The following is a 15,870-nucleotide window of genomic DNA, read 5'->3' on the forward strand; positions in this document are numbered from 1 at the left end:
CAAAGATAGACAGGGAAGTAGCTCAGTAAAACAGACCAAAACATCAATAATGTCTGAGACTCTATAGGCAATATTCAAGGATGATAATCTCTCCTCTCTGCAGTGAACTGAGATATATGTGTGTGTGTGTGTGTGTGTGTGTGTGTGTGTGTGAGTATATGTATATGTGTGTGTGTATATATGTATATATATGTGTGTGTGTTTATATATATATGTGTGTGTGTGTGTGTGTGTGTGTGTGTGTGTGTGTGTGTCCATGGGTCATACTTGTTATAATTATGCCCTTCAGGTATTATTTGTTTGTTCTTTCTGTTTGCATTTGTGTAAACAAAATAGTTTGTTGTTTTCCTGATTTTGCTCTGCATTTCTGAATCCTTTATCTCTGTCACCAGGAAACTAGGTGGTATAAATGGATAGAACATTGCATTTGGCATCAGCAACACAGTTTATATCTAGCCTGAGGCACTTAGTAACTACATGCTTCTGGTCAAGTAATTTAATCTGTGCCTCAGTTTCCTCACTTATAAAATGGGGATAAAAATAGAACCTACCTCACATGGTTGTTATGAAGGTCTAATGATATAATATATGAAAATTGCTTAGAAGACTTTAAAAATCTATAAATACTGATATTATCATTATTCCATTTTTTTAATAACACAATGTTTCCTTACATTGTTGTGCCATCATTTATTTAGTATTTTCCAGTTAATGGGCATTTACATCATTAATAGTTTTTATGTCCCCCCCCCAAAAAAAATCAGCTGTTAGGAATATTTTGGCTTATATGGCATCTTTTTTTTCTATCTTGGCCCTTCTAACAATCCATGCCTAGAAGTGTCATCTCTGGCCCAAAGGGTCTGCGCCTTCAGTCATCTTTGCCAATTTGAAAGGTATGAAGTAAAATCCTCATAGTTATTGTTATTTGCACAGTAATTTGAAGGATACTTTCATGTAGTTGTTAATAGTTTGCATTTCTCCTTTTGTGGTATTTGTTCTTTTCATTTAGCCTCTTCTTATTAGGGAATAAGCTTTAGTCATATATTTATGATAACTTCCCATGCATCTTGAGAAGAGAAATTTTTAGAAAAGGCTGCTGAATTGTCTATTGGTCTACCATCTTCTCATTTCTCTTAAACTGGAACCAAAACCAATGCAAAAAAGCACAGAATTCCAAATAAGCAAAGAATTCCCAGACATTAGAACAGAGCTTCTTAAACTTTTTCCTTTCACAAGCCCTTTGTGCCTGAGAAATTTTCAAGTGACCCTGGCATATAGGTATATAAATACGTATACAAATCAAATATTTACTGCCAAATTTTTCATGACTTCCACATTCAATTCTGTAACCCCATAGGGTCTCTACCCACAGTTTAAGAAGCTTTACATTAGTATATGCATCATCTGAAAAGATGTCTCTAAGTTTTAAGGCATCTATCCCTTAAATATCCACTGTTTCCACTAACAGGAGAAGGGGCAAAGGCAAGTCACTGGCACCTTAAAACCAGTCACTTCGGGCAGATGGGGCTCCTCAGCCTCGGCAGGCAACTCACCTAGGGGAAGGAATCCTAATTTTAAACCTCCCCTGCCTTGTGGCTATACCCATATATGGGAATGGCTTCAGGAATTAACCCTGAGGAAAAAATCAGGCGTTGGAGTCCCTTAGGCAGTTGGATGTTGGACATCACATCCCTCTGGCAACTCCTGTGGTGGCACTGGGTGGCAAACTGTACTGGCTCTGCCTCTCCTTTGGATGCACCAATGTCGTGGAGAGGAAGAACCTGCTGCATGGGCAACAGCTTGTTTTCCATATTGATCCGCCCAGGCCAGCGCTCTGGAGAGGACACTCCAGCACAGCCACACTGTGGCCTGTGGCTCTTCAAGGTGCTGATCTGTGGTCGTCCGCGACTGACCGAGGCCTACTACTATCCCTTTCAAAAGAATAATACATTTCATAAACTTGGCTTGAAAAAATGGAAACTCAGAAAAACTGGCAGGAAAACTTAAGTGTGGACATGTGTTTATTTGTATCTCATCTCATTGTTCCTGCATTCAAATTCTCACACTGTTTAGAATCTGAATAACAGACTCCCTTCTGTGGACATTAGCCGTAATCCTACAGCAGCTCCAAGATGCTCTTGAAGACACGGAAGGCACCCAAGTTAATTTTAGGGGCATCTTCTGTACACATCTTATTCTAAATTGTGTTATACTTTTCTGTGTATATTCCTTATCATCCATATTAGATCACAAGTTACTCAAGAGCAATGTCCATCTTCTTCCTTCCTTCTCTAGTAGTTAGCATAATATATTTCATATAATAGGATATAGGGACTGGACCTGAGATTTCCATGGTATTGGGACTCCCAGGTAGGAAAACTCCTTCTATGAATGCAGGTTGGCACAATTAAGAGATTTGCTTGGGGGCACTGAGTGGTTAAGTGCCTTCCCTGGGTCCAGTAGCTAGTAGTTATCAGAAGCAGTACCGGGACAAATGGTCCTCCTGGCTTGTAAACCAGTTTTCTATTCACTATTCCACACTGTTTCTCCTTTGATTAATAAGAAACTAAACAATATATAGAATATCAAATGTTAAATAATTTACACAAGTGTTACTTTATAACTTCTGCTGACTGTGAACGTGCAAATGAAGATTCATTGTTTCTGGGGCAGCTAGGTAGCAAAATGGATAAAGCACCAGCCCTGGATTCAGGAGGAGTTCAAATGTGACCTCAGACACTTGACACTTACTAGCTGTGTGACTCTGGGAAAGTCACTTAACCCTCATTTCCCTGAAAAAATAAAAGAATCATTGTTTTTTCTTACCTGTCTTGTATTGTCTTCATTTTTTAAATAAATATCTGCACATTGTTCTTGCTCACATTCACACTGAAACCAAATTGTATTATCCCATCCTACAACTCTGCGTGTGTATGTGTGTGTGTGCGTGCGTGTGTGTGTGTGTGTGTGTGTGTGTGTGTGTGTGTGTGTGTGTGAGAGAGAGAGAGAGAGAGAGAAAGAGAGAATATTCTTACCTAGAATGTAAACTTAAGAGAAGGAAATGCTTTGCTTTTATCTGACTTTTAGTAAATGCCCAGTAAATGCTTGCTGAACTTAACTGAGTGAGATTGAAATATGTTATTTAGATTTGTATATATGCATATATATACACATACATTTATACATGTACATGTATGCATGTGTTGTTTATTCTTTGTTTTTGAAGACCAATGAAATCATTAAGTGAAACCTTCACTCCTTCATGAATTCGATTTAAGTAAAACAGAATTTTCCAAAGTTATCAGCCTCACTCTTCCAGGTAATCAAAGTTGAGTGGCAATACACAACTCAAGATGACTGCAAGCTGACTCTCCTTGAATGATACAGCATCCCTGGCCATTCTTTCCACTACTGGATGGACTTACCCTATTCCCCTGACTCTCTGATCCTGGAGGAAGAGTCGGGATATTCCTTGATGTCCATTGAGACTTCCAGACTCCATCCACTACTATCACTCAGAAACTTCACCCCATTAGAGAATCACTTGGTTCAAATGCATCTCCCAATCAAGATTCACATGCCCTTTATCTATTAGCTGCCAAAACATTTTCTCTCCTTTACTAGAGTTCAATATTCAGTTGATAGTGTCTAATTCTGTCTCAATTCCTGATCTGAACAAGGGGACTTCAAAATCCACATTTATTCTATCAAATTATTTTCTCAAATATCCTAATTTCCCATAACCCATTCTTCTGTTTCCACCTTTGCCACACACAAGGATGCTCCCACCCTTGACCTTGCCCTCATCCACAAGGGTTCTATTTCTATGTCAAAGAATTCTGAAATTCCTTTTTCTGGTCATAATGTACCTAGAAATGCACCCAAACAGGTTAAGGGTTGGGACATATGTGGTATAAATGACTATCCATTCATAGATGCAGTCATGCCAGCATAAAGAATGGCCTGTCCCTTGGAGACCATAGTTCACAATCCCAGTGTGTCTAGGGCATGATGCAGACCCCAGAAAGGGAACAGTATGCAGGTGTTGATACAGCAGTTGTAGGACCCTCTGGTAGTTTGGGAAAGTTGAGGAATACAAGGTAAGGGGGAGGAATAATGATCACTAGAAAGAGAAAGCATGCTACCCTTGGATGTTTGGTGCCTTTGTACAGAGCTCCAGCTAAGGTAGGGACAGTTACAGCTGTGCCAGTTGTAGGCTCAGTTCATGGTCTCATATAACTTCTTGGTTATCCCTAACCAGTAAAGTGCATGCATAATAAACTGAGATTTTTGTCCATCACACAGTTATTCAACAAAGGTTCATTTTCCCCACTTAATAGTATTTTCTCATATTTTATATATATATATATATAGTTTTCAACATTCATTTTTATAATATTTTGAATTCCAAATTCTCCTTCCCCTTCCTGAAACCAGCAAGCAATCTGATATAGATTACACATGTACAATCATGTTAAATATATTTTGATATTAATCATGTTGTGAAAGAAGAATCAGAACAAAAGAGAATAGCCACAAGAACGAAAAGAAAACAAAATAAGTGAAAATAGTATGGTTCAATCTGTATTGAAGATATTTCCAGGGTGGAAGCAAGATGGTAGAGGTAATGTTTTACATAATTGCACAGCAACTTTGCTTGCAACTTTGGAGAGGGGAGAGGGGAGGGAGAGAGGGAGTGGGAGAGGGATAGAATTTGGAACTCAAAACTGTAAATCAATCAATAAGAAAAAACATCTGTATTCAGACTCCATAGTTATTTCTTTGGCTGTAGAGAGCATTTTCTATCACAAGTCTTATGGAATGGTCATTGTATTGCTAAAAAGAGATAAGTTTATCACAGTTGTTCACTGCACAATGTTGCTATTACTGTGTGAAATGTTCTTTTGGTTCTGCTCACTTCACTCAGCATTAGTTCACTTAAGTCTTTCCAGGTTTTTCTGAAATCTGCCTGCTCATCATTTTTACAGCATTCCATTACATTCTTATACCAGAACACATTTAAGCATTCCCCAATTGAAGGCATCCACCCAATTTCCAATTGCTTGGCGCCACAAAAAAAGCTGTAATAAATATTTTTCTACTTATGGGTCCTTTTTCCTTTTGTTAAGTGGTTTCTGTGATAAAGACCTACTACTGGTATTGCTCTATTAAAAGTGTATACTTTTATAGCCCTTTGGGCATAGGTCCCAAATGCTTTCCAGAATGGTTGGATCAGTTCACAGTTTCACCAACAATGCATTCATGTTTCAATTTTCCCACATTTCCAACATTTATCATTTTCCTTTTTTGTCATTAGCTAATCTGATACATGTAAGATGGTATCTCAGAGTTGGTTTAATTTGCATTTCTCTAATCAATAATGATTTAGAGCATTTTTTCATATGACTGTAAATAGTTTTAATTTCTTCACCTGAAAACCGCCTCTTCATAACTTTTGACCATTTATCAGTTGGGGAATGAGTAGTATTCTTATAAATTTGAACAAAGATTTATTAAGCACTTACTATGTGACTGGCTATGTGCCTCCGTGCTAAGCACTGATAACACTAAAGAAAGATTAAAAACACAATTTCTAGCTTCAATGAAATCACATTCTAATGGGAGGAACAACATGCAAAAAACCCCACCCTATACACACAGAAAAACAAGATACAATATGAATGGGAGGTAATAAAAGAGCTAAGACATGGAGGTAAGGAGGGTAGGAAAGAAGGTGGGAGTTGAGCTGTCTTGAAGAAAGCCAGTCAGGGGACTATTTGAGGCCAAACATTCCATTCTTGGAGACGAGTAAGTCTAAAGTTATGGAGTCAGAAAATGGAGTATCCCTTGTGAAGAAAAGCAAATAAGTTAGTGTACCTGTGTCATAAAATCTTCTTAGAGGAAAAAAGTATAAGAAGATTGGAAAATAGAAAAAGATTAGGTTATGGATGGCTTCAATGCCAAAGAGAACATTATATTTGAGCCTGAAAGTAAGTGTGCCATTGAAGCACACTACACAGAAGGATGACATGGTCATGCTTTAGGAAATCCATTATGGCAACTCTATGGAAGATGTATTAGAGTAGGGAGAGATATAAGGACCAATCACAATGCAATTGAAATAGTCCATAGTTGAGGTGCTAAAAAGGAGAGTAGAAAGGACAAGACTTTAGTGTTTAGAGGGATGGATTTGGGGTCATCAGTAAGTTCTCCCTCAGATGCTTGTTAGTTGTGTGACCCTGGGAAAGTCACTTAACTTTTCCCAGCCTCAGTTTCCTCCAACTGCACATGGTTGGGTGTTAAATAAGATTTTGAATTTAAAGTGCTTTGAAAACTTGAAAACATTATACAAATAATGTTGTTCCCCATTAGAATGTAAGTTACTTGAAGGCAAAAACTGTCTTTTGATTCTTATTATCCCTAAGGAAGCTAGGTGGCACAGTGGATAGAATGCTAAGCCTGGAGTCGGGAATACGAATCTCCCTGAATTTAAATCTGGTCCCTGACACTTACTAGCCGTGTGTCCCAGGGTAAGTCACTTCACCCTGTTTGCCTCAGTTTCCTCATCTGTAAAATGAACTGGAAAAGGAAATGGCAAACCACTGCAGTATCTCTGTGAAGAAAACCTCAGATATGATCAGAAAGAGTTGGACACCATTGAATAACAATGACAAGTCAACCATAATGTTTAGCATCGTGCCTGTCACAAAGACTTAATAAATGTTTATTGACAGAGTATTGACTGAAGCATGAAATATCCTTATTGTCATATTTTTTCACTTTTTTGATGGGGTTCAGATGGAAATGGTCCAAAGACAAGTCACTATCATACTATTATTCTTATATACTTCAAGTCCTGGGGACTAATGTGCTGGTTGATTTTTTTGTTTTAATCTCTGCTTTTTGTAATTGAATAAAAATATTTCAAACTCATCATTTTTGGCTCCATACAAGCATCTTTGGGACAAGTCCAGTAGTAGACATAGTTTTATTTTGTTACCCCAGGTCTCTATTTTTTGGAAAGCTTTTCATTCCCTGTGGTTTGAACATTATGAGTGTTCAGTATGGTCACATCTATTGAAATGTTGTTCATAGATTGCTATGGATCAAAGCTATGTCTGGATGGTTGTCGGGAGTAGTTTGGTCTAAAGATAATGATGTGGTTTCAAGACAATCTACTTGTGGAATTCTCAGAGATATTTGGGGGTTGGATTCTTAGTTTGGGAAGGATAATGAGCTTATGATACCTAATTCTAGTCACTTGATCAGGTTTTTCTAGGTATAACAAATAGTCATAATAACCACAACAATAACCAGAATTAATATATCACTTTAAGCTTTGTAAAATGCCTTGCATAAGTTATCTCCTTTAATCCTCATATCAGTTCTCTAAGATAAGTGCTAATATTATTCCAGTTTTACAGATACTAGTAGTAGTGGGGGTGGAGAGGAGGTGGTGATGATGGTAGTAGTAGTAATAGCAGTAGTAGTAATAGTAGTTGTGGTACTAGTGGTGGTGGTGGTGGTGGTGGTAGTAGTAGTAATAGAAGAAGACATAGTAATAGAAGAAGTAGTAAAAGTAGTAGTATTAAAAACTAGCATTTTTATAGCACTTTAAGTTTTACATTACACTTTACAAATAATATTTCATTTGACCCTCACAGGAACCCTGAGAGGTAGGTTCTATTATTTTCCTGGTTTTACAAATTAAGAAACTGAAGCTGAAGCAACTATTAGAGTCAAATAGCTAGAAAGTGTGGGGACCAATTTTTAATTGGGGAGTGCTAGCTAAGCGGCTTGCCACAATATTGGGGCAAGGAAGGAGACCGGCAGCCTCCCTCAAAACAGAACAAGATTTATTTTAACAAGAACGAACTTAAAAAAAAAACACAAACAGGATCAGTAGGATCAAGGAAAAGGAAATAACATGGGGAAAGGGAAATCATAATACCTGAAAAAATACCACCACCCAGGAATCAACTGACAATACGCAGCAGAACGCCTGTCGCTTCCCAGCTTCCAACTAGAATGCCCAATTCTCCTCCCCCAATCCTAGAAACTCCTCACACAGCCCCAGCCAATGGGATGGCCACTCTGACAGTCACATGACTGCCCTCACTAGGCTTCCAATCATTATAATTTTGCCAGGCCCATGTAGGCGTTGGCGAGTGGTGATGACGTGAGGTGCCAGAGCCCTGGCAATGGCTACAAACAGTGGGTGGAGCACTCTGCAGTTTGCGGAGCCCCAGGCCAGTGCGCCCCAAGGCATAAAAACCTCAAATAACAATGAATTCTTTACAAAAGAATCTGAACTAGAACTTGAATTCAGGTCTTCTGGACTACAGCCCAACTCATAATCCATTGCATCAAACAGCTGTGAGTACCTAACAGATACAGGTATTAGTATTTAATGGATTAGATAGGTATCTAATAGATACTACATTTTTACATCCCACAGTAATGTTGCCTAATTCCTATCAATTCATTACATAATAACACTGATCACTAAATCCAGGACTTAATTAAATTTTAATTTAAAAATTTAAATTTAATTAATTAATTGACAATTAAGAATAATTTTCCCTATAATTTCTGGTGGTTTTAAGATCTGATCCTAAATTATAATCACAAATCCCTTTACTTCAAATAACAAAAGTGGGGGAATCCATCCTCATTCTGATGCTTCTTTGCTGACCTATAACAATAGCTAAGATTTATATATAACATAGGTAGTTTGCATGGTACTTTACATATGATGACTCATTTGATTACCTCCAACAACCCAGAGAGCCAGGTACTATTATTATGCCAATTTTACAGATGTGGAAACTGAGACTCAAGAAATTTGCTCAAGTTTATGCCACTGGTAAGAGCCAGGAGTGGCATTTGATTATTTAGAATTTTGTTTTTATTTTTCCAAATTACAGGTAAAAACAAATTTTGACATCAATTTTTTAAAACTTCCATGCTTCAAATTCTCTTCCTCTCTCATTCCTTCCTTTCCCCCCCACCAAGAAGTCAAGCAATTCAATATAAGTTATGCATGAGTAGTCATGCAAAACATTTCCACATTAGCCAGGTTATGAAAGAAAACAAAGACAAAACTTCGGATAAAGGAACTAAAAAAAATTATTCTTCAATCTGTATTCAGATTGTAGATGGATTGCATTTTTCCTTCAGATTTGGATTAGATCAATGAAGAGCTGAAAATAGCCTTCATTCTATAATATTGCTGTTATTTTGTATATAGTACATTTCACTTTAAAGAGAGATTTCCTTACAATAAACCCATGATGTTGATTATTGCAACAGCAGTAATAAATAACATTTATATAGTACCTTATACCTGACAACAGGAGTGGCATTTGAACCTGGTTCCTCCTGACTACAAGTTCAGGCCTCTATACATTTTATCATGTGGTTCCAGTTTTGCTAAATTCTGCATTGCGGGCATAGGGCCAATTTACTTCCTGTGGCCCCTGGGGGTAAAACAAGCAAATACTTGTACTATTTTCCTTCACTAGGAATATGGGCAGGAAGAACTCACAGTGAAGTAATTGACAGAGGATCTCTTGAACCCTAACTTTGGAGTTAGAAGACCTCAGTTCCAATCTTGCCTCTGAGGCCTGCTTCCTGGGTGATCTTGGGCATAGCACTTTAACCTCAGTTTTCTTATCTGTAAAATGAGTGGCTTGGGCTGCATGACTTCCAAGGCGTTGACTTCCAACTCTGGACCTTTGATTTTTTTTTTTTGCTTTAGAAATCTTCTAGAATTAGAGCTGTCAACTCTTTCTACATTGATATTTTCTTCATCTCCTCCATTTCAATTTGAAGGCTACTCTATTAATGCAGTTGCTGCTTATGTAATTTCAATGTCCTGGCTGCTACTCTGCCAAGTGTCCTGTTTTGAATTAGCTTTTCTCCATGAAGGAACCCTTTTTGAGAAAAGCTCAATAATTATAGGGAAAGACAGCCCAATTATCCAGAAAGAAATGATAGAAAAACTGACATCAATAGGAATAATCTTTCCATATCCATTGCTTTTGACATGACTCACAGAAGGAATATCTGTGCTCTGCTGGGCTCTTAGTTTGACTTTGGACTCTCCTTGCTCCCCTTAGGATCTCCTGTAAACATCAGAAGCATAAGAAATGTCCCTTCTAATCACTCATTTTTATCCCATGACTTTATAAATTAGAAGCTCAGATGGATCTGGTCAAGATATATGATTTTCAGCCTTGGAGCTTTGAGGTCTCAGGGAATAGAAAAAAAGAGCTCTTCTGTTGACCAGGATGTGATTATCTAGCAAGAAATACCTATACCACTAAAATCCCATAGGTTTAAAAAAAACCAGCTATTAGGCTGTTGGTTAATTAAATTTTTCTTGCTCGTTTGTGGACTGCAGAGACTAACTTTAGGACTTGTGCATACTGTGACTTATGAAAAGTTTGAGAGACATAATTTCTGGTTTATTAGTCATTTTATTAATTATGGCTAGCAAGTAATTTATAAAAGGGTTGGTCATTTGGTCATCTTTCCTGAACCATAGATGGATAATGGTGGCTTCTTGATACTTACATACCCTTGGAAGAGTGTTCTGGACAGGTGATAATCAACTCTTGATTAGATAACAATGAGAAGGATGAATAATATAGTGAGAGGTGGGCCTATTCTTATGAAGGGCTGTGAGATATGACTGATGATGTCACTCTTATTCCCAGACTATCATCAGTATTGGGCAATCTAGACAAAGGATCTACCGCCCCCCCGCCCCCCCCCAAAAGCTGGAGTAGAATACAATGGCTTTACCCACTTGGTTGGAGTCTGAACAAGATTGAGAAGAAAGTTATTGCAATCTTATTATCAGAATTATCCTTTAGGTGCTGACTGAATAACATACAAGGGGCCAATTTCTGATTAAGGGAACATAAAGGGAAAATACTCTGAATCTCCCCAATAGTAAATGGTTATTAACATAAGAGAGAAATAATCATTTCTCTCATTGCCATAAAGGATGTTTTGGCTCAGTCAGAAGGAGAACCTCACCAGATAAATCAGTAGACATGGGTATGGTGGTACTATGGAGCACTGGATTTGGAATCAGAAAGACCTGAGCTCAGAGCCTCCCTTAGACACTTATTAATCATATGACCCTGGGAATGTAACTTAAAGTCTCTGTGACTCATTATTCTTCTTGATAAAACGAGGATGGATTTGGTGACCTCTAAATTACAATTCCATAAAAAAGAAATGTGAAGCCCATTTTAGTTCTGCCTAGATTTAATAGATAATTCTGTGATTTGGGGCTTGATGTCTTTCCACCTAGCATCATCCCCCTTGACATGTTTTTGAGAAAAAACAGATATATATATATATTTTTTAAAGAATTCTCTGAAAAGCTGAATCACAGATGAGCACTTAAGCCTTTATTTTATTTCAGAATTGCCATGACTGAATCTACCTTAACAGCTCCTTATTCTGGCCATATGTCAACTAGGTATTTATGAGCCTTGGGGGTCTCAGAAGGAAACCTTTTACCAAATCACATGAGCTCAATCAACAACTACACAAAGACATATAGATTTGGATATATATACATATACATACATACATACATACATACATACATATATATATATATGGAGAGACAGAGAGAGAGAGAGAGAGAGATTTTTTTTCTCCCTAAGCTCCTTGATTCTCTTTACACAATGCTACATATCTGTGGAAGAAATGATAACAAAACCACAATGGAATGTGCCTACTGGATAGCAAACAGATGGAACCCTGAGGTTGAGTGAAAACTGTGTTTGAATAGAACCCAAATGGTCCCACTTGTTTTGCCCCTGAGATAGGGGGATGTACCCAAGAAGCCAAGGCCTGATTCTGAAGCTGAATGCTTTATAGCCTGGAAGTGCACAGGGGAAGGTGATGCAACTTACAGATATTCCAAGTGCAGATGGGCTAGACCACTGGCCATTAGGGAGGGGGGGACTCAAGTTCCCTTGACTAGCTCTATGCTCTTTCCCATCATTCTATATATCACTGATGAGAAAGGCAGAGCTTCTCAATTTCTTCTGCTTTCTCCTAAGGAAAAGGAATTCAAGAAAGGTAACTGGTGATCCAGGAACTACTTTATCTAGGAAATTTACCCTGTTAGGTAAAGACTTTAAGACCTCTTGGGCATCACAGAGGATTATTTTGTACTTTTCAAATACATTCATGTCATATTGCCTTTAAAGCAGTCATCTGCATTGGGTCTTAATCCCCACCTAAACAACATAACATAGCTATCATAGAGATTATAGCTAGAAGGGACCTCAAAATTCATCTAGTTCAATTCTCCACCTTATCTTAATGAAGAGAAAACTGAGGCCAAAGGAATTTAAGTGACTTGTCCAAGGTCACATAAGTATCAGAGATGGGATTTGAAACCATATTCTCTGATTTTAGAGGAACAACAGTCATATTATTCTGCCTTCTAATTCAAGCAAGGGATGGTTATATGGCCCCCAACATTTGATGTTCTCTATGTAATAGATGTTAAATAAATATTTATTTGTTTAATAAATAAATGAATTAATATTGCTATAGATCATGGTTGTAAATCTGAAAAGGTTCTTGAAGTCCTAATGCAGTAATAAATAGTCAATACATATGTATTAATAACCTACTATGTGCCAGGAACTGTGCTAAGTACTGGGGATACAAATAAGAAAAAACAGACAGTCCCCACTCTCAAGGAGCTTACGATCTAATGGAGGAACATAACATAAAAAAAGAAACTGAAAAGGGGGAGCACCAGAGGATATCTGATGCAGGGCTTGATGTTTGTAGAGTCAAAATCAAGCAGCTGATAAAAAATGAGAATTAGGAAAGTAAGGCTCATAAAGTTTCAGTGATGTGTCTAGTGTCACAAAAGATTTGAACCCAGATCATCCTTATCTGTAGACTTAGAGTTAGTAGTGATGTGAGAGATCATTTATTCTAACCCTTCATTTTACAAAGTAAATGACAGAGAGGTTAGATGACTTGCTTAGTGTCACACAGCAAATAGGTTTCTGAGGAGAGATTTAAAGAAAGTTCTTCCTGACTCCAAGCTCAGTGCCTCCTCTATCACATCACATTGAATCTTGCAACCTATAAATTCTTTCTTTTGACAGCATGCTTCTTTTTTTTTAGTAGACTTACCAATAAAATAGTCATCTGATTAAGTCAAATTTAAATACAAAACCAAAAACAAACACAAAAAAGTGACCAAATGTATACTGGAATGAAAGTCTCCAGTACTCTCCAACATAATGGATAAATCCTTTCACTAGCTTCTTAAACTGTGATTCATAACCCCATGGAATCTTGGAACTGACCGTGAAGGTCTTGAACAATTTGGAAAGAGTAAAAGATTTTGTATACTTATTTTATATACCTAGCGTCAAGTAAAAGTTTCTCAAGGTGAAAAGGGGTCATGGGTGGAAAAAGGTTAAAAAGCACTGCTTTATAGCATACGCATGGGGTATAGGGAGTGTTCAGGGAAGACTAGCACCTCTGGGGTAAGGGCTTGCTGAGCCCTTTTCAGGGTCGCTCATCCACCTTTGGTGTCCACCTGGCACCCAACTCTCATCTGTGACTCAAAGAAGCTGTAGCAGACACAGCAGACACACCTTGGTAATACTGTCTTGTCAGATGGGCTAAAACAAGTTGAGGGGAACCAGCAGATGCAACCCTTTCAGTGAAGTTGGGGCATGTCCACTCCAAGCGCATGAATCCTTTCTTAGGTGTTATAGGCAGATGAGAACAATTCGTTTGAGTGGCCATATAGACAGCTGAAGCAGGTGCTTTGGAGTGCTTAGAGCTTGGTCAGACATCAAAGATGCCAAGGTTATCCACTGCATCCCTGGCTATTGCCAGCTGCCTTCCCTTTTGACTTGCTACTAGACTTTGATGAACCTGGAGAGTGTGACTGATGACTTTGCATATCATTTTGTATTTACCCATTACTATAACCCTCCTCCCTTATGTGCATATGCATGCACCCACACACATCGCATTCCTTCCAAATTGGCCTGAGTATGGTTCCATTAACAATCCATTTCCCATCTCTGTTCCTTGGCACAGGTACTGCCCACCATGGACCAGGTGCACTAGGCTGTTCATTACATCTGCAATATTCCCCCTCCTTACCTTCAGGGCTTGAAACCCCTACCTCCCCTCAAGGTGGCTCAAGTGTCATCTCCTTCTTTGTACTCCCCTGATGTTATGTGTATGCCCACGTGTGGGCACCCGCCTTCACCCCCCACATATATCCCCATGTGTTTTTATGTCTATATGTATACATATATATGTGTATATGTATATGCATAGCAATCAATGTGTATTGTATAATACTTGTACATACCCACCTACAATTACTTTTATATAAAACAAGCAATTATATTTACTTATCTGTGGACAAGTGGTATGCTGCCCTCTCGCCAAGTGGAATATACGCCATTTGGTGACAGGAATTGTCTCATTTTTACATTTGAATTCCTACTATTTATCACAGAGTCTGGCCTACTCTTACTGGTCTATCATATTTGGTTGATTGGTTGTTGATACATATTGTATCCTTCTCAACAAACTAGAAGCCCCTTGGGCAGGGATTGTTTTATTTTTTGCTTAGGATCCCTAGCACCTAGTGGGGTACCTTGTTTAACATTTGAAAATGAAACCTCAATAAAAACCATTTGGCTCTAGTCAACTGCATTAATTCCAGGATAATTTTTTCAACAAAACACTCTAGTACAGGCAGCTAGGTGGCGCAGTGGATAAAGCACCAGCCCTGGATTCAGGAAAACCTGAATTCAAATCTGGTCTCAGATACTTGACACTTATTAGCTGTGTGCCTCTGGGCAAGTCACCTACCCCTCATTGCCCCACAAAAAACAAACAAACAAAAACAAAACAAAACAAACAAATAAAAACAACACCCTAGTAACAATACCAAAAAAAATGTTTTTTTTAATCTAAAGATTTTTGGATTAAATAAAGTTTTCATGTAATGGACTTAATAGAAGTGGAATTTTAAGTCCTGATTTCATAACTTTTGACAACTGAGAACTACTTTTCTACAAAGTTCTTCCTTTACTCTCTTCCTGTCCAAATATTATATGGAAAAACATGGAACTCATTAAAACTTCTGAGTAAAACATTTTACTAAGTACCAAGAAGTGTTGTTGTATGGTAGACAGGGTACATGTAGAGTTAGGAAGAATCTTACAATAGCCATTTTATATCTTTGTGATCCTCGAGCAATCACTTTGCCTCTTCACTACTCAGTTTCCTCATGTGTAAAATAAGGGGTTAGAATAACTTGATTTTATAAAGTCTCTTCCCACTCTAAATCTATGATTCCATGATCAAATCCCACAATGATGTAGCCATGAATGCTTAAAACAAGCAAACAAACTCACAAGAAACATTTTTTTCCAAGGGAAATTGGATAAGTGGGTGTAATAGAAAATTTTTATGTTTCAAATAAAGTCTTCTTCATTTATACGTGGGTGTTTTCATTTTGTTCTTGCACAAAAGCAGAGATATAAAGTCTGAGGGAAGATGAGATTGATTAATAAGGGATCTCAAAAAAATCTACTATTGTTTTCCTAAGCATCTTCTATAAGTCATTTTGAGATGAACAAACATAATCAGCTCATGACATTTGGAAGGGGCCAAGGAAAAGAACATGGAGGTCCCCTGTCAGCCTGGCAGTGATGGAGCAGAGAGGAGTCTTTCTTAATCCCCTTGATTATATGGCTTTCATTCTTCCTAAACAAGGTGGCCACAGACCCTGACATACAGCCCACTTATCAGTGAAACTCTCTTGGCAGATCCTGT

Source organism: Dromiciops gliroides, chromosome 6, assembly GCF_019393635.1.
Source record: "Dromiciops gliroides isolate mDroGli1 chromosome 6, mDroGli1.pri, whole genome shotgun sequence".
Lineage (NCBI taxonomy): Eukaryota > Metazoa > Chordata > Mammalia > Microbiotheria > Microbiotheriidae > Dromiciops > Dromiciops gliroides.